This window comes from Primulina eburnea, chromosome 12, assembly GCF_022965805.1.
Source record: "Primulina eburnea isolate SZY01 chromosome 12, ASM2296580v1, whole genome shotgun sequence".
NCBI lineage: Eukaryota > Viridiplantae > Streptophyta > Magnoliopsida > Lamiales > Gesneriaceae > Primulina > Primulina eburnea.
Window position 1 is genome coordinate 6,060,914 of NC_133112.1, and position 25,409 is coordinate 6,086,322.

Genomic DNA, 25,409 nt, shown 5'->3' on the forward strand with positions numbered 1-25,409 from the left:
AACCCCAGCATAGGCCGATCGGAGGCTGGATGCACACAGTGCGACACACAGCCGACCTGACTTATGGGAAACAACTGAGTGCGTTTCAGATAGATTTGAGGACCGTTGGTCAAAGAAAAGGTAAGGCCCTGATTCCGGGAGGACTCATTATCCTAAAGCTAGCTTCGCTAACAGTAGTGCTTATTGTTGAGTGGAACGACCGCATTTATTTAAGAATTTTGATTTTTGAAAAAATGTCATATTTTCATTTTAAATTAAATTAAATTAAATTATTCTCTTGGAAGCTAGAAGAAGCAGCTTCAGAACTCCTGCTTCTATTGATCTTTAGAAAATAAAAACTATTTCCCACTAGTATATTTAAATATTCAAATTATTTTTTAGGGAAATATTAAAAAGGTCGAGCTTAATAAAATATATTTTTAGGTTATGACATATGTCTTGGAATTGACCAATTGTACATTTAATCAAATAAATAAGGGATTTTTTAGCTGCGCAATTTGCAATGTTGAAAAATCCATATATTTTATTCTACCAGTTTTTTTAATCAAATGATCAATTGATCTCTATCCCTATAATTAAATATATGTTCGTTCTTTGTTAGATCGATTTTTTCCTACAATCTTTGACTAACTAAAAAAATGTTTATGTATTCCTTGGGTCTATGTGTTTTTCGGATGAAATTCGGTACAGAACATTGAAAATCTAAAATAAATATATGAATTTTCATAATTAAATATTTTAGACGTGACATTAATATATGATTTTTGAATACCCAAACATATAAAACAAATTTTAATATTGATGAACGTTTTTTTGGATGAAAATTTGGTATAAAATCTTGAAAATATGTTATTAATATATGATATTTGAGGACTAAATGTTTTAGATTTATCGGTAATATATGATTTTTAAGTACCCAAACATATATAATTTTTTTCGGTATTAATGAAACATTTTTATGATGAAAATTGGTGCAAAACGTTAAATATGTAGTACTAATATATGATATTTAATATAAACTCTTTAAGATCAGATACTAATATATGATATTTGAGCACACAAACAAGTGTACTAAGTATTGATATTAATATGTTCTCCAATCAATACCGTCGTATGCTATGTCGTGCTGGGTGGGGTAGCAAGACATATTCAGCTGGAGGAAAAGAAATCTTAATCAAATCTGTTCTCCAATCAATACCGTCGTATGCTATGTCGTGCTTCCGCATCCCGAAATCCATTCTAGAGGCCATTGAAAAAGAGTGTTCGAACTTCTGGTGGGGCACGATTGATGAAAAGAAAAGAATGCATTGGAAAAAGTGGAACTCTCTATGCAAACCAAAGTGCTTAGGGGGTATGGGATTTCGGCAGCTGGAAGCTTTTAACAAAGCTCTCCTGGCGAAACAAATTTGGAGAATAATGACTATTCCGGAGTCTCTGGTTGCGAGAGTCCTGAAAGCGAGATACTTCAAGCACCAAGACATTATGAAAGCCACAGTCGGGAGCAATCCGTCATTCATATGGAGATCATTATTATGGAGTAGGCATCTGATAGAAAAAGGTCTCAGCTGGAGAGTTGGAAATGGAAAGAAGATTCGTACATTTAGGGACAACTGGATCCCTGGTTTCCAAAACCCATTGCAGGCACTACAAGAACAAGAACAATATATGTCAGTGAGTACCCTAATCCAGGGAGGAGAATGGAATGAATCATTGATTCATCAACTCTTCCCTCCCTATATTGCTGGTGAAATACTGAACATCCCAATCGCAGGAGAACAAAAAGAGGACTCAAGATTCTGGATACAAGGACCGAAAGGACGCTACTCGGTGCGGGACGGGTATAAGCGGGAAATTGGTTGCTATGAAGCCCCACCGAATTGCTCTGAATTACAAGCGAGGAGGTGGTGGAAATCCTTATGGGCACTCTCGATCCCACCGAAAGCCCGTATTTTCTGGTGGAGAGCATTGCATAACATAATCCCGACCGAGGTAAATCTCTTGGCTCATCATGTTCCAGTACAGGGACACTGTAAGCTCTGTAACTTTGGGTTTGATACAACTGAACATGCCTTATTCTGGTGTCCGGTAATGAAGCCATGTTGGAAAGGTACGACTTTCAAATCACTTCTCCAAAGAGCTCATAAAGCCGATATAGTGGATATTTTCATGTGGATGAAAGATCAAGTCAATCAAGAGGAACTTGAATCCTTCGCGATTCGCACCTGGGCAGTTTGGCATGAAAGATTACAGCTGTTGCACAAAAATAAACGAAACTTAACTAGTGCTGACACAGATTGGAGCATTCACCTGTTGCAGGAATATAAAGAAGCTCACAAAGCGACTGGTATTGCACCGACTAAAAGCTTACATAGCATAAGACGAAGGTGGAATAAGCCAGAGACCAACCAACTACGGCTAGAAACAGATGCGGCCTACAATGTAAACTCAAATTGGTTCTCGGTGGGGGGAGCAATACGTGATCATGAAGGCAAGATAGTACTTGCGTTTGGACATCAAATAAAAAAGTCCCCATCAGTTGAGTATGCAGAATTGGAAGCAATTCGAGAGGGCCTCAGAAAGGCGAAAGAACTCTCCTTACAAATTCAAGAAGTCACTTCGGACTCCTTACTGGCGGTGCAAGCAGTCACCTCCCCAGAGGAGGACTTGAGTTATACAGGTGCAATTGCACATGAAGTTCGTAAGCTACTTTTGGACCTCCACGGGATTAGAGTTAATCATGTGCGAAGATCAGCTAATGTAGTTGCACATTCCATTGCTTGTTTTGCTATTTCTTCCCCTGCTCCCTTTGTTTGGACGCTTGGGAACCTTCCTTTTTGGTTGGTAAATCTTGTATCCTCTGATATGATCGATTCTTAATAATATTACAAGTATTACCATCAAAAAAAAAAAAGTATTGATATTAATATAATTGTTTCAATTTTATATTCAAATTTTTTTTATATCATATCTAAAACAATTTGTTCTGCAATATTATGTACATGTTCCAAATTTTCAATGTTTTGTATCGAATTTCACCTGGAAAACAATTGTTGATTCAGGGATGCATTTTTTTGGGTGTGAATTAGAGACTCAAGAGAAAATTTTATTTGATAAATACTGAATACATATTATACGTATTTAACTATGTTGTTGAAAATATAAAAATATGTCCATTTTTTATCATTTGAAAATACAATTGTTTCACTTTTCCATTATGAATACATTTTGCTTCGTATAAACATATTTAAAATTTAATTAATGGTACATTTATTATTATTATTATTATTATTATTATTATTATTATTATTATTATTATTATTATTATTATTATTATTATTATTATTATTGTTATTAAAGTTAGGTACGTTGATTAATTTACAATCAATTTGGTGAAATCTTATTTAATTTTACAAAATACCTTAAATCCATATTTTATTTTAAATTACCCTCAAATCTATCTTAAATAATGTCTCATCATTTATTATGGTTGCTTATAAACCACCTTATCTTTAATCAATATCATCCGTTTTTTTGTCTTTGACAGATGTCTAAGTTGGTAGAATATATGACTTAAGACCAAATAGTCACATGTTCAATTCCCCGCCAACATCTTATTGGGTCAGCATGTTGCATAAAATTTGTCTAATATGGTTTACTTAATTGATGATGTGATTTGTGGGTTACTGACTTACTGTGTTTAACTCAATAGTGTATATTTACGAATAGCTGTTGCGGGTTCCGCGGTTTAAAAAAAATCCCAATTTCTTGAATATTCAAATATTTTATTTTGAATTGTATTGTATGCATATGGTTGTAGGTTCGGTCAGGATATATGAATTGAATGGATTGTATTGTATGCTAATCATTAAGGTTTTTGCAGGCACTATCAGTGATACATATGAGATCATGAGAGATGCTACTAGACGCTCTCACCATGATCCGTTTAGTGCGATCAGACTTGGGCTGTAACATTCTTGATCAATGTATTGATGAAAAGAATGATGCTAATTATGATAAGCTCGAATAAGAATAAATGTTATTATGAATTACATGAATTTGTGAACTAATGGCTAGCTATATAGATGAACCATTGAGGGTTACACAATTATCGGATCCTGTGTTCCATTGAGATAATCAAATTCAATAAGTTAAATTTGGTGATTTTAGTTTGATATAGATCAAACATATTGCTTATAAAGGAGTTTATAAGTTGATTTCATGTATTGAAATTGTGGAACTTAGCTTAACTTCTAAGAAGTGATGAGAGTAGAACTGTCTTTTTTGTGGTAAAAGAGTTAACAAAACTAGTAGCTGTCAATAATGGATCATATGAGCAAGATTTGTATCATCGTACATCGGCGCTGTCTGATCGTCAATTGAGGTTATAATGAGTTCACAATTATTTTTTTTAGTAAATTTAGAATCTACTAAATAAATAATAATATTAGTAGTGGTGACTACTATATATACATGATTCACATGAAATATTCTATAGGAGTTTAGAATTGATCAATTAATAGATTAATAATGAATTAAATAATGATTATTTAACTATATATATATATATATATATCTATACATGCACATATGCGTATATATATGTGTGTGTGTGTGATGCATTATCAAGAGTTGACTTTGAATAATATATACAACATCAGAATTTTATTTAATTAATGAACTAATGAGATTAGGTTTATGAGTCCTAATATGAGCGAGATTCCTGATGTGGCCAGAAATTAAAACTTATAAATATTTCATTGTGGGTCATGTGAAATAACACAAGTTTTATACATAGATTTTGGCAAACAAAATATTTTCCTCCAAATTTTTTTTACTTCTCTCATCAACAAAGAAATTTCGGCTGCCCCAATTTTTCAAGGAAAGTTCATGGCCACATCGCTGTAGGATCACTGGAATTCAAGTGATCCAGTCTGAACGTAAAATTGTTTAAGATTTCTAGTGCGATCTAAACAAAGAATTTTATATTCGATCGCAGACATGATTAGATGACCAAATGACAGATCTGTTCGTAGAGAATTTCAAGAAGTGATACATCCGATTAAAAACTGGAATAGTTGGAGCAAACGTTAAATAAGCAAATGTAAACAGATCTAAACACCTTATGGATGAATTTTTTAAATCATATGCCGCTCAAGGAACGTTTTGAATGTAAAAAATTTTAAACTTCTATTGTACTTTGAGTGTGAGAAAATGATACTCGAACATCACGTGTATTATTGTCTTCATATTACCACGTGTATATATATATCATGTCACTTTTAAATCTATTATCTAAAAGTGTTGTATTATTTTATCATGATGAAAATGGACAATACAGCCAATTTCTGTTTATAATCCTTTATTAATCGAGCAGTCATCGACCCCATTGATTATTTGTTTTGTAACATAGTCCCACTACGCATGTAGAACGTGGGGTGGTGCCATTTCCTTGTGAGTAGACATTGGTAATGTCTCATTCTAAATGGTATGATACTATCTACTACAAAATAAATGTTTGTCACCAGGCAAATCTTAATTCACTTTTTATTATGTACATGATAGATATCATTTTTTTGGAAAATTCTTGGATATTTCAAGAATTTAGTTCGTGCAAAATGATATATGGCTCGAACTCATAAGAATAGAAGAAAGAGTGATACAACTTACAGATAACTTGGAACAAGCATGAAGAAATTATCGATATTTCTTTATCTTTTGAGTTGTTCTGTTGGATCGGTCGTTTAAGATCTTTAATTTCTACTCGAAACCGATGAAAAAAATGGAAAAATAGTAATGAAATAATTAGAAAATCCCATGGATGTACCAAATTGTATTGAAAAACACGTTAACAATAAATTATATTCTATTCTCAAAACGACAGCAAGCCAATCTATGGTTACAACTAAATCGTACAAAAATGGGAAATGCGAAAGACAAAACTCCATGACTTCACATTATTGAATTTTCACAGGGGTACTTATCCATTAATAACCCATAAACAAGACCAAATCATAAACATTGTTCCCAAACTCCAAGCAAATAATTTCTAGGCTCTCGTGATGTAGCATCCTTACGCAACATTTTATAAACAAAGTTTAATCATAGAATGCGAAAACTGATAAATCAACTGAATACATGAACATAATATTTTCGGTGAAAAACCATACAACGTAACCATATCGAATAGTATATGTAAACCCAAATAATAACGATAACAAAACCCCTTAACGATTTCCCCCATAGGCACCGAGCTCTAGTGGTTCCCGTCGACTCCTCCTGGCCTGTCCAACCGGAGAGCTGTCCCACGAAATAAGGTGCCCAAGATGAAAGCAAAGGCGCGAGCGAAAAATCAACTAATACGTAATGAAAGAATATTAAAACCAATACGTGCTTGCATGAAACATAAACCGGTGATAAAAAATAAACTGAAAACTCGTGCTCAGACAAGAAGCACCGAGACTATGCAACTTCGTCCCAGATCGTACCTATAGTTGACACAAATACCTCAAAAATATGTGGATCTACCATAATTTGTGTCATCATAGCACGTTGTCACGTCAGATCTGATGCCAACTAGTGCTCGATCCTCCATAAGGGAGGGCTGAGCGACCCTACTGAACCAGTTATCTCAAAGATATGTTCGACATGATATGAAAATATTGAATAATATCATGACGTAAAAACATGCATCATAAATCATATGACTAAAAAAATACAATTCAAAAGTATGCTTACTCAGCTGTATATCTCAGTCAATACTTACTAGGTATGAAAACAGGATGGGCTGGGACCACGGGCAGAGCCAGGATTCGAAATTACCTGGGGCTGGCTCCGTCTAATACTATATTTAATAAAATAAATAATTAGGTAAAAAATTTAAAATAAAAAATATATAAACATTGACTTCATTAAAATATAGAACAATAATATTTAATGTCTTCAAAAACAAAGAGCTAAAACACTACTGAAGTTGTGTTCTTCGATTCTTCTTAGAATAAAACTCATTAATTATTAAATTTTTATCAATTTTTTCAATCAAATCTCGTTCGATGTAGATTACCATAGAATCTCAGAAAACTATGCTTTCATCTTGTTACGAAGAATTGTTTTAACCAGCTTCATTGATTTTTTAAATTAATTCAGCTCGATAAGTTATTTGGGTTGAAATCGATATTTTGCTCACCTATAGACTGAATTGATGTATGGCCTTATCTTGATTCCAAAAAGGATTTTTCAAATTTTTTACTCTTAAGAATCATCGCGGTCAAAAGCTAAGTCATTTCATATCATTTTTTAAAACCAACAGTAAAAAAAATAATGATATTTACAAACATCAAAGAATAATATAGACATTAATAGAAAACAAAAGGCTTGATACATCATTTAAGTCATTATGCACAATATTCAAATAATTGATAAATCATATAATATCACATACTATGATTCACATGGGAAATTTGCGCAATTCTCAAAATCAATTCTTATATACACACACTAGTTCATACTAAAAAAATAAAATTATATAAATTTTTTAGTATTAATAGAAATTAAATAAAGATAGAATAAAATATGTAGTAATTGCATAATTGTATTATCATATTAGTTAAATTTAATATATTTGTGTGTTATTGTACATATAGTCTAAAAATATATTTGGAACTTAAAGCTAATTTTAAAAATCAACTTACATTAAATTTTTCAACCTTTTGAGCAAAATGTGAGCGAAAGTCAAATTTGATTATAGGTATTTGTAGAAGGTCATTTTAAAAAATTACTCATAGTTAACAAAAATCCTTCAAATTTGCGTCAATAAAATAAAGCTAACAAAACACAAAAATAAAAAATAGAGAAAAACAAAAAAAAAAATTAAAATTTGGGTGGGGCTGGAGCCCACCCTAGCCCAAGGGTGGCTCCGCCCCTGGCTGGGACAGTTTGACCAATTCGAGATCTGCCTCGCCCCGAACCCAAAACCCGATAGGTCCAATATGGGTTGGACCAGCTGAACCCGCTTAAATTTAAATAATTTTTTTTACTTTTAGTCATTATACAATAAACAATATTTAAAAACTAATAAATCATTAAAATTACTTTCCGACTTTATATCAATAATGTTTCAAGAAAATAATATTATCGCAAGTTCAAAGACGAATTCTTTGAAGGTTCGTTCGAGTGTCGATTGTTTTCTTGTGATTATTTTTTGCTAAGCTTTTCATAGTTTAGATGTGAATATCACGCAATACTTGATTCAAAATATCAGGACATCATAACATGAATCCTTATTCTCTATTTAATTGAGGGTGTGATTCCAATTAACTGTGTTAACCTCTCTTTCGTACAAGGATTCATATCATTTGGTATCAGAGCTTTGGCTCATTGAATTTAAGTATCTTGTTCTTAAATTTTCAGATCTGCAATTATCCTTTTGTTTGTTTGTCAGAAATGCGCCGTTCTATTGTTCTTCGTCTTTTCGTGAATCCGTGATTTTCATAATTTTATGTTACTTTTTTTTCTGGGGAATTTCGAGTGCACAAGTCCATCTCGTGCAAGAGAAAAAAAAGAGTACAAAAAAATCCGAAAATTTGCTACAAATTTGTTTTGGTATTTAGTTTCATTCCTTTTTGTGAGCCATATTCAAGTGTCACTTACAGTTAATTTTTTTTTTCAAATTTCTTCTCTATGCAATCCAAGTGATTCGATCACAATTGTTTAGAAGTTGAACTTGATTGTTTGATATATATAAGTACAAAGATTGAACATACATTCGAGAGAACTATCAAATTCGAGTGAAGTGCGAGCGTTATTTCTTTGGAGTGAACGATGAGTATTTGCATTGAAAAAAAATAGAGAGGAGAGAAGCGAATTTTCTTTGGAGTGACCGTGAGAATTTGCGAATTTTCTTTGGAGTGACCGTGAGAATTTGGGTGATGAATATTCTCTTTATTTCAACTAACGTTTCTTGCAGGTACAATGTCCGAAAGAAAATTGGAGAATGAGGTAGGAGATGACGCGAACCAAGGAATTTCTAAGGTCCAGATGGAGGCGTTGTTCGATCATTTCAGTAGGATGATTATGACCCAATTGGAGTCTTTATATGAGAGGTTGGATAGGCTTGAGGATAGTGCTAGTGGGAGTATGTATAAATCTAAAAATATGGGTAGATGCGAATATGAGGATGAGATGGATATGGGAGGCGACTATGAGAGTCAAAATGAGAGTTGTGGTAGGAATAATGTTGATAGAGGATTTGGGAGAGGACAAGGAGAAGTCGTACGTGGTAGGTACTACGATGGTGATAAGGAAGATGAGAATATGAGTAGCATTAAGATGAAGATCCCGTCGTTCCACAGTAAGTCTGGCCTAGAGGCTTATTTAAAATGGAAGAAGCGAGTTGAGTTTGTTTTCAATTGTCACCAATACTCTGAACTCAAAAAGGTTATGTTGGCAGTTATTGAGTTTGTAGATTATGCACTTATTTGGTGGGATAAATTAATGACCACTAAGAGAATATGCAATGAGAGACCTATAGAAACATGGACGGAGATGAAAAGCGTCATGAGGAAGAGGTTTGTGCCCAATCACTACTATCGATAGATGTTTAAGAGGCTACAAATTTTGAGGTATGATGGAATGAGTGTCGATGACTACTATAAAGAGTTGGAAGTAGTCATGATTAGGGCAAATATAGAAGAGGATAGCGAGGCGACGATGTCACATTTTCTTTGTGGTTTGAATAAGGAAATCCAAGATCAAGTGGAGCTTAGGCACTACTTGGATCTAGACGAGATGGTGCAAATGGAGATCAAGGTGGAGCAACAACTTAAGAGGCGAGGATTTGGCCGCACCAATCAAATTGGGAATGCATCAACATCTTGGCATTCGAACGTTGTTACACGTGAAGAAGTCACGGTGTTGGCCAAGCCCAAAGTAGAAATTAAGCAAGAGACGCCCAAACAAGAAGTGCAAGGTAAATCTGAAACTCCTAATAATCCTTCTAGAGATATCAAGTGTTTTAGGTGTCAAGAATTTGGACATATCACTAGCCAATGTCCTAACAAGAGGGTAATGAATGCTTATGGGGATTATGATCTCAAAGTGATGGAGCTGACGATGGTGATGATGATAAGATGCCTGAGTTGGAGGATCCTAATGAGGGATATGAGGCGGTTGTAGGTGAGACATTAGTGACCAGGCGTATCATGAGTACCCAAGTCAAGGAAGAGGAGACTAACCAAAGGAAAAATTGTTCGATACTAGATGTTTTGTGAATAACAAAGTTTGAAACCTTATCATAAATGAAGGGAGTTGTACCAATGTGGCTAGTTGTGGGATGGTGGAGAAGTTGAGTTTGTCTACCTTGAAACATCCTCAACCTTATAAGCTACAATGGTTGAATGATTGTGCGGAAGTGAAAGTGAACAAGCAAGTTCTGGTGTCTTTTTCGATTGGGGAGTATGTTGATGAGGTATTATGTGATTTGGTGCCAATGCATGCTTGTCATATCGTGTTGGGTATACCTTGACAATACGATAGAAACGTGTCACATGATGGTTTCAAGAGTAGGTACTCATTTTTCCTAAACACAGAACTAACTGTATTGTTTCCTTGTCCCAAGGCAAGTGCTGGAGGACCAATTGAAAAAGAAGAAAAGAGATGAGACCGGAAAAAAGAGTGTTCAAAAAAGTGAGGTGGCCTTAGAAAAAGAAAAAATATATGATCGAAAGAAAGAGTGAACGAAATAGTGAGATGAGTATAGAAAGAAAAATAAAAGAAAATGATGAGAGGGAAGAAAAAGAGGCCAAAGAAAAGAAAAAGAAAAATAATTTGATGGCCCAAAGAGTGAGTTAAAGAGTTTTTTATTCTTGTAGAAGCCCTTTCATGTGCCTTTGTACAAAGTGGTTTATTCTCTTTGTGATGATATAGCCAGTTCAATCCCGAGCATTATTATTTCTCCTTTGTAGGATTATGATGAAGTCATGATGAGGATGCGATCAAATGTTGATGGTATAAAATGCAATGGGTTTATCCATATGATGTTGAGAGCAATCATCATGAGGTAAGAGTAGTTGACACCGCAACGACTATGAGGTCTGAATTTCTTCGTTACCTTAGTTCCTTGTGTTGTCGTTTTCGAGGGTTTGGATAACGTGTTGAACATGTGATATTTAAGAGGTATGACTGTGATTTATACTTTTTGCCTAAGTGTCATAGAATTGAGAGTTGTAATATATTGCATGAATCAAATTCAACTGTTATTGATTTTGAGTTTTCAAAAATTGTCAATTTGATAGACTTTGTCATGGAAATTAATTGAATGCGTTGGAATTAAACTCATGTGATGTGATAAATGATAGTATGGATAGTACATTTAATGTGTCATATTTGCATGATTTATACTTGATTGGTGATGGTTTTGAAAGGTCCATGATAGACTATGATATTGTCTTCATGCATGATGAATATATGTTTAAAGAGAATAAATTTTTCATTCTATATTCATGGCATGAGATAATTCTTTCCTAGTTAACTATGGTCAATAATGTGTATGAATTTTATTTTTGTGTTAACTAGGTCTAATAAAGGGAGTAATATGATATTGTATCATTTGGTTTCGTTTGTTATTTGGTGTATGTTGAAGTTGGTGAGTTGATAGTGAAGGCAACCATAGAGCTAGGGTTCAAAGCGATGATGGAGCACGGTGGCGGTAGCACCTACAAACTTGAGCTTAAAAATAAGCATGTTGATCATACAATCCTTGTTATTACTGACTTGCTTCATTTTTGTGTAAATAGCAAAGATTTGAGGACAAATCCTTTTTAAAAAAAAAAAGAGGATGATGCGATCATGGTAGGTTAAGCTCCGAGGAAATCGTGGAATCCTTTGGAGTTGTCGGAAGGACCAATCATGAGGGGGTGGATGAATAGATCTAAGGAAGCATTGCATGGATTCATAAGAAATCGAGAGGAGCTTGCAAGCAAGGTTCCAAGTCTCAAAGGAGTCGTCATGCATAAGAGTGATCTTGAAGGCCAAATGGATGTTATTAAGTGCGGAGTAATATGGTGGAATAGCGCTCGGGAAGAAGCGCCACAACGCTATTCTTAGCGCCTAGGCACTGCCTCAGCCGAAGGTTCAGCGCCTAGGCGCTACTTGGTCAGCGTCGTGGCGCTTGGAATGCGAAAAAATATATTTTTTCCTTATTTTGAGTCATAGATAATTTGGGAACTTATCTTTTCATATCTTTTGAATTTGTAAGCAATATTTGGATGACTTTTTGGACACTTTTGCATATTATTGAATATTGAATTGAATTATTTTTGAGTTTTCTCTCAAACAACCAAAACTTTTTCTTTGTTTTTAAAAATCAAAGTTTTACTTTGTAGTGTTTTTCGATCTTTTCTTACACAGATTGTCAAAGACGAGTTCTTTGAAAGTTCGTTCGAGTGTCAATTGTTTTCTTGTGATTATTTGTTGTTAAGATTTTCATAGTTTAGAGGTGAATATCACACAATATTTGATTCAAAAGATCGGGACATCACAACACGGATCCTTATTCTTTGTTGAATTGAGGGAGCTATTCCAATTAATCGTGTCTGCCTTTCTTTTGTACAATGATTCATATAATCTCCGGTGGTCGAGTTTAAACCTGGTCCATTGTCATTCCTAGAAATTACGTACTATATTGGTGTGTGGATACTATGAATATCTATTCGTCGATCCTAGACATTAAAACGCAACAGTTGTATTATTGTTTATAAAATGTTGTAACTACTATCCATCAAGTATAAATAAGGTCATCAGATCATACATTTTTCTGTTGACAGCACTTTGAGAACTATAGCTTCTGCAGCTCAATCCTCGAGCCAGCGCTAACTCCATGAGCTTTTTGCAACTAGTACGGATGTTCAATAACAGTCAGAGAAGGCTGGAATTTGAGAGAATACTTAGCAAATTTTGTGAGAATTTTGAATCTCGAGTACAATGTTTAAACAATAGTTTATTGATAATGGAATTTGGGTCATTACAAATGAACTCCAAACTTCGTATCAATGATAATTTTTAAATGTCAACTACTGCTAGATTACAAATATTTCAAATTTGAACACCGATTTTAATAATGCTAGGGGTATAAAGCCAAAATCTTAAGAAAATACTTACATCAATGTGTAGCTTTCTATGCCAGTATCACGAATATGTGATCAGGTTTAAATTTTAACTAATGAACGAGACGATATCTGGCATGAAACTATCTTCTCCCTCAACTCTACTTAATCTTCTCTCCCTTATGTCCGCAAAAAAATGGGAGAAAGAATCACCTCCACACATCTTCTATTCGTGCACATTTTTTTGAGGCATTCAAACCAAGCGCCACTTTTCAGGCACCCTAACGCTGGATCAACTGTCCAGCTCGCATGGGGTGTCGCCTAGGTGTTGCGACTTTGATTGTTGCACTCCCAAGAGCATGTTGTCCACAAATAGTATAATTCGGTGAGTCTAAATATCATATCCACAGGGAAGCTAAGGTAATTACAAGTCCACTATAATGTCTTTTTGTTTTTGTTTTTTTCGTTTAATTGTTTGAATATTTAATTGGTAATTTTTAATTGTTCAATTTTAATTTAAGTAGTTGAGATTAAAGGATTCACTCTTGGTATTTTAATAAAGTTAACATTAATGAATATTATTGAAATCCACTTAATAGAATGGTTCCAATATATTAAATAATCATATTTATATTATGTTATATATTATTATCTAATAAGTATATAATATATACCAAAACTTATAAATGTTGTCAAGTATTTATTGTGCTATATATATATTTGTAAACACTAAATCAAGGTTCCCACTTTAAATGGTTGGTTAAATCAAACAAACATTTAAATGGTACCAAGAAATTAATATTATGATATATTCATATATAATAAATCAAGTCATTCACTTTAAATGATTGGTAATATCAAACTAACATTTAAATGGTTCCAAGAAATTAATATTATAATATATTCATATATAATAACTCAAGGCATCCGCTTTAAATGGTTGGTAATACCAAACTAACATTTAAATGGTTCCAAAAATTTAGTGTAACATATAGCAACAATAAATCAAAACTCCCACTTATAAGTAAGATATAATAATACTTAAAGAAATAAATATAACATAAACAATAAATAATGATTAAATAATATAAAACATAGATTCTTGCCTTTTAATAACCTTATTATCATGCCAAGAGTTTCACATTTTCATCTCAACTTGGGGAAGTTAGCTATTCATTATTCAAAGTGTGAAACTTTGAATATGAAATTAACATGCTAATTATATTTAATTGAAGAAATAAAAGAAAAATAAAGAGAGAAATATTATGAACTCATAGGTTTGTTCATAGAATGGAGAATATCTCAATTCATTACAATGCACCCCTATTTATAGCCAAATTTGGAGAGACAACCACAAATAAAATATTATTATTTTATACATAAGTGTTCATTGTTGTTCCAAAAAATTATATTTTAATACACATCACTTTTGAAAATCTTCTCATCCGAATTTTTTCTCCCACATAAAAAAAAACATGTAGATATCTCAGTTGTTTGATTTGTGGTATTTTTTTTACCATTTGACTAAGTAATTTGAGAGATATGGTCAAAATACTAGAGCATGGTAAAACTGTCACTCCTTTGGCAACTTTATTTGTTGCTTAATTTGATCCCAATTGTGAGAGGATTTTTATCTCATGCTTGTCACCAATATTGTAGATATTATCATCAACTTTCTACAGGTCCAAAAATCATCTTAATCCCATTTGCAATGCCAATGTTATTCTTGTTTTATCGAACCTGTAAAAAAAGTGAAAACTTATAATTACACAACAACTTATTTTTTTATACAATTTATTATAAAACATATAATATTTAAACATTTAATAAAACAAAAACTATAAATTTAAATTATAAAACATTTAATTAATGTACAATCTTTATGTTTATCACACACATCCCTCAACCAGCTTATTGCTAGTCCCTAGCAATTTAAGCGTTAATAGCAATATAAAATATATTGATTAATTTAAATGGGAATGTAATCGGAACTATCCAAGTGTTTAAATTAAATTTGAAAACTGTTAAAGTTATATTAAGATCATTATAATTATAATTTATGAAATAATCTGAACTGATCATTTCAAAGCTTATTTTCAGGTAGTTAAATGTAAATAGCCTTCAGAAATTCCTAGTAAGAGTCTCAAATCCATATCCTCACAGGTTAATAAATTTTTCAATTTATGGAAACGATTTCTCTCATGGAGTTGGAATACAGACAAATGCTCAGAAAAATGGTTTACAGAATGCAGACAGACAAGCGAGCTAAATTAATCAAAAGATAGGAAATCCATTGATTCAAAATCTAATTCTTCTTATTATATATTTTTTCCTGATATTTTTTTTCATAACATCATGAAATCAGACTAAGTTTATGCTTTTTGAGCACATATTTATTAATCGATACAATATATTTCTCTCTTTATTTTTTTTAATGAGAGATAAATGGGCCGTAGCATATAACTTAAAATTACATAGATCTTCAACATCTTTCTTTTTTATTTTTCTTTTTTTTTTCAAGAAATATCATTTTTTTTCCAAAATAAGAACTCAAGATCTAAACAATAGATAGTCTCTCTCATGATCAATAAAGGCTCACAAGCTGTTTTCTCAATCCTCTCAACTCACTCACAAAATATGTGTGAGTTTAAAAATTTTAGACGCTCTTATCAGGTATATTTTGAGCCATATATTTTAATAACTGGTTTTATCACAATGGTTAACCATTCAAAAAGATTTCATAAATCATATTTTTATAATGATCAGAATATTAAAATTGAATTTTTTTTCTAATAAAAATTTAAACATCCTTATATAGATTAATACATTTTCTAATTTAAACATTTCGAACATGTAATGTCATAATATTTTTGCAAAAATTACTAAGATACAAACAATAAACATGGTTTTATTTTAAAATAATATATTTTTAATTTTTTTAAAAGTTTTTTTTATAATAAGTTTGTTCTCCCCCCAATCAGAATATGACATTGTCCATAATGCCAAAATAACTATTAATAATAAGTACATAATGAAAGAGATATCACCTGGAATTTTATTGAAGATAACAAACTGAAACAAATGCAAACCAATCCACGACTTTTGAATCAATGATCCAACTTTTTTTTCTTATTATATGATTGCGACCAATTGATCTTTGTTATCATCGGATCAGGCTTATGAACAAAAGCTTCCAAATCATCAATTAATTGTTCGCAGTCGAAGCATAGATGAGCATCCGTCGTGAATTTTCTGAAATGAAATTCTGTTTCACAGCTTTATCAAGAAATGTCAACAAACTGTCATAATAATTATTGATATTCAACAAGCCCACATGTTTATTATGGATATTAAGTTATGCCCAAGAAACAGTGTGAAAATTTCTTCTAATATACCAAAACCACCTGGTAGTGCGATAAAAGCATCAAAATTTTCAATTATTTTGGTGATTCTTTCATACATAGAAGAAACGTTTAATTCTCCCCAACGTAACACCTGTAATATTTCCTTCAGCTAAAGCTATATGAATAATACCCAAAACCTGACTACCTCCAAGATGAGCAGATGTTGAAACAAATCTTATTAACTCGATATTACCTCCCCCATATACCAAACGAATTTTTCTCTCAGCCAATATATTTCCAAGATTATTCACTGCTTCTACAAACACTTCATTTTTTCCAGGACTCGACCCACAAAATACACAAATATTTTTCAATGTTTGTGCAGAGGATTCAGCCATGTTGTTACTTTATTTTTGTTCCGCGAAAATAGTGAGAAAGATGAGAGATTTTATAGGGGTAATATGTTATCATGACAAAAATATGGGTCACAACTGTAAACAGAATAAACAGTAAAAACAATAATGACACACATGCATATAAACAGTAGTGTGATTGTGGCTCAAAATTTTCCTCCGGTTTTACGTCCAGAAACGACTTCAACGCCTTCTATGAGTCGAGGACATGCTTCCCATCGATTTTTTTTCCCCACATAAATACGTTTATATTGATTTTGTGTACTTTTAAAACAAAAATACTTGTTTTATTTTATAAATTTGAAAAACTAAACCCGATTCTCATGTTCTTTCTCGCTCTGAACTGGTCTTTAATTACTCGAGTCCAGTTAGCCAATTTTTTAGTCAGCCCTTCAATGTTCCACGTTAGGTGAGTAATTATGACAACATTAATGATTTTATTAGTGAAGACAGACATGACTGAGGACCATGAACATTTTTTTAAGAATAAATATATAAGACGGGTAAGTAGTTTGCTCGGCAACAACGACGGCACGTTTCCAAGTTCTTGCGAGACTCGATCGACCACATCTTTAAATTCCTTCCATAGAATATAAGGAACGCACACTAAACAACAAACACATATTCCGTCGAATCACATCTCTTAGTACGATGAATTACCCATCAAATCAAAGTTAAATAGATATTATTTAGATCTGATAAAAAAATTGGTTTTCTTGACCTTATTTGAATTCGTTTAATTTTTAAACCCTTTTTTTTATTTTGGGGTGTGATGTTAAACGATGATGTCTAGACGTAAAGAGATCGTTTAAACCCAAGATGGTCATTTTATGTTACAATGAGAGAAAGATGTTCACGCGAATATCTGAATTCAAACAAAATGTGTGTAGTTCATCGGTATTTTTGTTTTTTGCTTTTGAAATCAGATGTTCGTGACAACATCTTATATATAAAAAAGTACCGAACGTAACACTCTCGGTGTAACATAGACAAAACTTAGAAACCTTTATCAATATGTTGAAAGTTAAGAAGATACATACTTGTATCAACATGTTGAAAGTTAACTTAATTTTGTGAGCATTGATCGTCGTTAAATTGAGGTTTCTCTAGGCAAACTTGTTTTAAGTTTTAGCATTATCGAGTTCTTGAACAAATACAAATGATTTTCTAATCACTTGGAATCGACCTCATATCGATCCCATCAGTAATTTTTTTTTTTTGTTTATTATCATCAAAACTCCAACTACTAGCGTCGTCAATTATTAGATACGAAATATCAAACACAAAGGACCCTTTCGTTTTCAGTCATTTTAATAGCATGTGATGTCAAACATAGTACGTACTATAAAAACGACTGAAAACGAAAGGGTCCTTTGTGTTTGATATTTCGTATCTAATAATATATATATATATATATATATATATATATATATATATATATATATATATATATATATATATATATATATATATAGTTTTGATATCATGTATACCTACCGTGCACACCTTTGTGAGCACCGATGAGGTGTCACCTACCCATTGGATGCGTAATTTTCTATATTTCATCTCATCCAATGGGTAAATGACACCTCATCGGTGCTCATAAAAGTGTGCACGGTAGGTGTGCAGGATATCAAAACTGTATATATATATACATATACATATTGTGTGTAAATCTAGTAGTGCAAGTATGTTAAACCACGTACTTGTACTTTTAGTTCTTTGAATTATGCCATTGCCGTGTAAAATGATGCAAACATTCATTATGCTTTCTGAAATGTTCCAAGTGTGGGCACAACAAGCTTAATAATGAATGTGTTTGAAAACGATCTAATTGTTAATTGTGAGTATTTGATATTTTTTTTGTTAGTCTTTATTAGATGTGTTAGATGTGTCAGTTCGAGTGGGTCGGTTGGTGCATAATACTATTTAAAAATTGCTCAATCCGAACCCGATCCAACCCAAAAACTCCCAACCCGAACATGAACCCTACTAATCTGATCAACCCGACTAACCCGAGTTTTAAATTTTTTTTAATAATTATATAAAATTCAAAAAAAATTAATATTTTAATTTAAACACAAAATAACAAAATCTCTCTTATATATATGATTTAAATTTAAAAGTCTAATTGTAGATAAATAAAATATATTTACTAAATTAAATAAATAATTGTTTAAACAATAAAAAAATGTACAAAATAAATATTAAATTATGAAAGTTTATGATATAATTATATAATAAATATTTTTCCAGAAATAAAATATATAAAAATGTAGGTAATATTTATTAATCATATTTAAAAAAAACATTAAAATTTTCGGGTTAATCCGAATCCAACCCAACCTGATCATTTTTTTCGGTCAGCTATCGGGTCCAACCCGATCTGACCTGAACCCGAAAACCTCAAACCCAAACCTGATTTTTTTCGTGTTAAACTGTGTCGGGTCTGATTTTGAATATATATAAAAATAAAATAATATAATTTAAAAAAAATTCTAATTTCGTTTTTTATTCTTTTTTCTTAATATTCAAAAATTTCCAAATTCAAATACTGTATGTTTCCGTGCCTCTCATAATCGATTCTCCCGTCCATTATATTGTCTGGATTTAGATTATTAATCTTTACAAATTATAATGCTTGTAAAGATTTTATCTATGAAATTTTTTTGGTTGCAAAGTACTTTTCTGACATTATCAACCTTCAAATTTGATATTTTTAGCTGGCCATGATCAGTGGGAGCATATGCATATATATGATATATTATGGTTATACACACACATTACACACACATATATATATATATATATATACACACACACATGTATGTATACACAACTAGTTTCGTTTGGTTCTCCGGCGGCCGTTGTTCCGGTTTGATCAGTCGGCATATATTGTTCATGTTATTGTTGGTTGTATCCTTAGCATTAGCAACTCAGCATCTGCTTGATCTGAAATGTTTGGACATTTCAAAACAGATGCTCATATTTACAATAATAAATAGAGTGGGTCTCATGTGAGACCGTCCCACGGATCATAATCTGTGAGACGGGTCAACCCTACTCATATTCACAATAAAAAGTAATACTCTTTAACATAAAAAGTAATATTTTTTCATGGGTGACCCAAATAAAAGATCCGTCTCACAATACGACCCGTGAGACCGTCTCACACATGTTTTTGCCTAATAAATAATACTTTTGCTATAAAAAAATAATACTTTTTCATTGATAACCCAAATAAGAGATCTGTCTCATAAAAATTTGTGTGAATTAAATTTTAGAGTGAAAAATATCTATCTCATTTAATAAAAATATAAAAGTTCAAATTTGAAGTAGTTAATCAATGATATTTGTATATTTAAACAAATGAATGAGATAATATATGATAGTAAATCTATATAAATTTCGAAGTTTGTTATATATATGTTATATATATATATATATATATATATATATCTATATATATAAACTAAATTATTTCCTCTATTAGATTTTTTTTTTTTTTTGCATAACTTTTATTAATTAAAATAAGTTGAAAAAACTAAAATTTATCAATCTGTGGTTATCGTGCGTACACAAACATCAACAAGCAACAAATCCATATAATAATAAAATAATAAATGTCTCAAAATTTAAGGTAATATTTTTGATCCAATATTATTATCTTTTACAAAAAAATATGTTGTCCAAAAATATATAATTTATATTATATACGAAATAAAGAAACCAAAACAAGTACTTTTTTTTCTTTCCCGTCGCTATAATATGGTCTACGTTTCAACTACCAATTTTGTCCTTATTATATAATTGTATTCTTTCTTCCGTTAAATTGCATTTTTGGTACGTTCCTTTTGTTATTTCTTTTAAACTACCTCCCTCCTTTAATTAATGACGTCACCCATTAGTTTTTATTATTTAATATTAATGAAACAAAATATATAGAGTAAATATCTATATGTTATTTTGGTTAAGTGATAATTACACTTTTGCTTTATTTTTAATTTTTCTAAAAATATGTATTTCCTATTTATTCAGCAAATTAAATATGAAATATATATTTTATTGATAACGTCTCGGATTATTTTCCAATATTCAAAATTAATATAATATATATTATATTATGTGTATATAATTATTACAAATACAATGCTATTTTTGTTATTGTCATTATTATTAATTGTCAAGGGAGAACCTTTTTAATATTATTGTTTGGTCTATTTGGTAGAATTTTGAAATCATTATATCAAAACAAGCTCTATTTTCAAAAAAATATCATGATATTATTAGTTTTCTTGCATGTATTTATGAATTATATTTAAGAAGGTTTTGGTCTCCTTATAAGAGTTAATATATAAAAGAGTATGTCTCTTGTGAGACGGTCTCACAAATCTTTATTTATGAGACGGGTCAACCATACCGATATTCACAATAAAAAGTAATACTCTTAGCAAAAATAATATTTTTCATGGATGACCCAAATAAGAGATCGGTATCACAAAATACGATCTGTGAAACCGTCTCACACAAGTTTTTGTCTATATAAAAAAGATGTTGTATCTTGTATTTCTAATTAATTCATGACAACTAATTTACAATTTTAGCATTAAATTATTTTTTTTTAAAAAATAATCATACAATCTATTATGCATATATATTCCACGTCAAATTGAATATAACGTTAGTCAAATATATAAAAAAAAAACTTGGAGTATTTCACTCTTTGTATATGAGTGAAGATGCTCTCTGATTCGCACAAGAGAATAAATTTTTTTGTCCAATAACTTATATATTTTTATTTTCTGTTATGTTATTAATCATTTCATAGTATCAGTATGCGACATTACTCATTTGATATCGCTGACATATACGATACTACGTCAACCATCATAGAGATGTCAACAGTGGTGGAGCGACAATGAATGACAAAGCTCGGGTGGGCCAAATTTTTTTAAAAAAATTATATGTAAATTTTGTATAATTTTTTATTATTATGATATTAGTTCAGGTAGATCTATTTAAACATTAAGATATTGTAGAGTTTAAAATTTTAGCACGGGTAGAGCCATATTCCTGGCTCCACCACTGAATGTCAATGTGGTGAATCTACTCCCTATTTGACCAAGAGTGTTCTCATGTAAAACCATCTCACGGATCTTAATCTGTAAGACGGGTCAACCCTACCCATATTCACAATAAAAAGTAATATTTTTAGCATAAAAAGTAATATTTTTTCATGGATGACCCAAATAAGAGATCTGTCTCACAAATACGATCCGTAAGACCGTCTCACACAAGTTTTTACCTCTGACCAAACTCGAAATCCATCTCACCTCACTTTTCGACGCACCCCGACCCGCAACCAGGTGGGTACAACAATATTGGATGTGTTAAAAATTATATAATTTTTTTATTATAGCTTCGCATAATAAAAATATTTAAAAATTAATAAATTACATAGCTACTTTCTAACTTTATGGTAATAACAAACTTATAAAAAATCATATAATTATATATTTTTAATTTAAACATATCATTATATAATATAATTATTTAAACTTTAAAATATTATAAACTAACAATAAATAATTGTATTAGATCAAGCTATTGTTAGCTTTGTAGTACATGTACTCAACCGTTTCAGTAGAATCATTTCAACCGGTCTTGCAATACTAAGCTATTCGACCAACTTCTGCGCATTATTTTGTGACGAACTACTCGATCGCTCCTGTATACAAGAATATCTATAAACAGCCGAGTCAACACATTTTACAAGGATCTTACCTACTTTTTAGAAAAATTGGTAGACTGACCATATCCAATAAACAAAATATAAGATCAGAAGTTTTGCACAAAAGTCTACGGGAAGAGCTTAAATTTTGCTGTCAGTCGACGTTTTCGATCACATTTGGTATACACTTATCTGCCCATTAAATGAAAGGTATGATAAACCAAGAAGTACGACAACAACAATATCTTCACATTAATGTCAAGAAGAGCAAATGACACAAATGATTCAAGCTCGCAACATTAAAAAAAGAATTCATAGCACTTATCACTTTGTTACTTACTCCCTGCTCACCACTTATCGCTCCGATAGAATAATTATTTCAGATCATCAAGGATCTTAAGGGTTTCTGTCAAACTATTCGAATGTTTCTTGCCAAGACCGTTTGAGAAGTTTCTCGGCCGTTTAAGGCAAAGGATTCACCATCTTATTTCTATATTGATTGTTAGACTTTGTGTCTCAACCATTGTAAGAATTTACTAGGAGTTTCAATTTAAGAGGTTGTTAAGTTCAAAAGTTGAAGGAGGTTATTACAAGTTTTATAAAAATCAAAGTCTTCTAGCAAAATCCTTCCATAAGTGAAAGAAGTGGTGACATATGAGCCCCAGTCTCCAAACATCTATAGACATCAATTGTGTTATTTCCTTACTGAATTTACTTATCTTGTTTAAATTGCTCTGTTTGAGTATAAACTAGTCATAAGATTCATCGAAACATTTCCACACAATTTTTGCTCCGACCATTTACTAAGAAGTTGAGGAAGCTGGTCTTGATACTGAACACCATCAAGACTGGTCGCTCTATTTGACACGATTTAGAATAAAATTTTAAAAGAGTTCATTCACCTCCTATAAAATTTGACCTGATCCTAACAAGTGCTATCAGAGCAGATTTATCTCAAAATCTGATATTCATAAACTCATATGGATTCTTTCAACAAAATTCCCATGTTTTCAAAAGAATATTATAATGGTTGAAAAATTTGCATCCAGACACATTTATCTGTATAAAACGATGACATGTGGTTTATCATCACTGATGGTCCAATGAAAATCCTAAAGACAAACACAACCATTTCATAACTGAAGGTGCTCTGCGGAGGGTGGAAAATCAAATATCAGAATGGACGACTGAAGACAAGAAGAAGGCTAACCCGGAGAACGTTGCCAAGGATATCCTTAATAAAACTTTAGGTATAAACTTTTTCAGTAAAATAAAAACTTTGTTCCACAACTAAAGATATATGAGAGAAGCTGGCCTAACTCCATAAAGTCAATGACTAGATTAAGGAGGACAAGTTAACTGTTGCTATCTAGAAGTTTGACAATATCAAAATGATGAATGAAGAAACTTTCAAGGAGTTTGATGAATGGTTTAACAACATCATTACGCCCCGTTTGGTTTGATGGATTAGCAGGGATAGACTAATTTATCCAGCCCAATCAAGCGTTTGGTTCATTTTTAAATAAACCTACCTTATCCCTCCTAGGCATGATTAAGTTATATTAGGTAGGTTAAAATAATACCTCCTCACCCCCTAGGATTATTTATCCCACTCTTAATACCTCTTATTTTTTCAATTTTACCCTTCTCCTAAATTCAAACTCACCACCACTTCCCGCCACCACCGCCGCCTCCACGACCGCCGCCGGCCGACCACCGACGGACCGCCGCCCGCGGCCGACCACCGACCGACAGGCGACGAACTGCCGACCGCCGGTCGAACAAATTAGCGACGGTTTGTAAAAAAACCGTCGCTAATAGCGACGGTTTGAGACAAACCGTCGCTATTAGCGACGGTTTTTCGTAATCCGTCGGTAATTTTCCGGCAATCGTTTCCAGCCATCTCACCCGCCGACCTTTTCCGGCATACCATTTCCGCCCTGCCGCCGGCCGCCGCCACCACTGTCGCCGTCGCGAAGAGGAAGGGCAATTTCGTCTTTTCATCAATCAATTCAAAATTATCCTACACTTAAAAATCTTACCAAACATAATATTATTTTACACCATATATTACAATCCTACCACAATCATTTTCTTTATCATTTACTTACTAATCATTAGTTTATCATATCCTTCCAACCAAACGCAGCCTTATTGAACTAACATATTTTGGTAAGGACTACTCTAACCGAGAAATTTCTTTGAAGGTTATAAGAGCACTTCCTAGATAATGTGATGTAAAGAGGGTGGCCATTCAAGAATCAAATTATCTAAACAATCTAGATTTGTATGACCTACTAGCTGACCTCAAGACCTATGAGTTCGAGCATGTGATCCAAACTAAGGAAGAACCTTCTACATCCCAAGAAACAAAAGTCTCTTGCTGGTCGTTCTTCCAGTCGAAGAAACCTCAAGCAAGAAGTCTGATGAACAAATTAACAATGAGGTCACGCCCTTATTCGTCAAAAAATTTGGTAAATTTATTCGTAAAAGTTAATCTAAATTTACTAAATTTTATTATAAAAAAGACCATGCAAATTATGATCAAGCTTGTTTTAGCTGTGACAGGAATGACCACTTCATTGTAAAATGCAACAGGCCCAAGAAGGAAGACAACAACCCGTTTGAGAGAAGAAGGATGAAAGATGAAAAGGGACGTTACAAAAAAACGAAAGGACAAAAGGTTTTTGTTGCTGAAGAAAACAATAATAAGTGGGCTGAATCAGAGAATTAATCTTTTGGAACCAACATTAGCTCAAGAGAGTGTGATAATGAACTGGTACGATGCTTAATGGCTGACTCAGAACAAAAAGAAGATGTATTT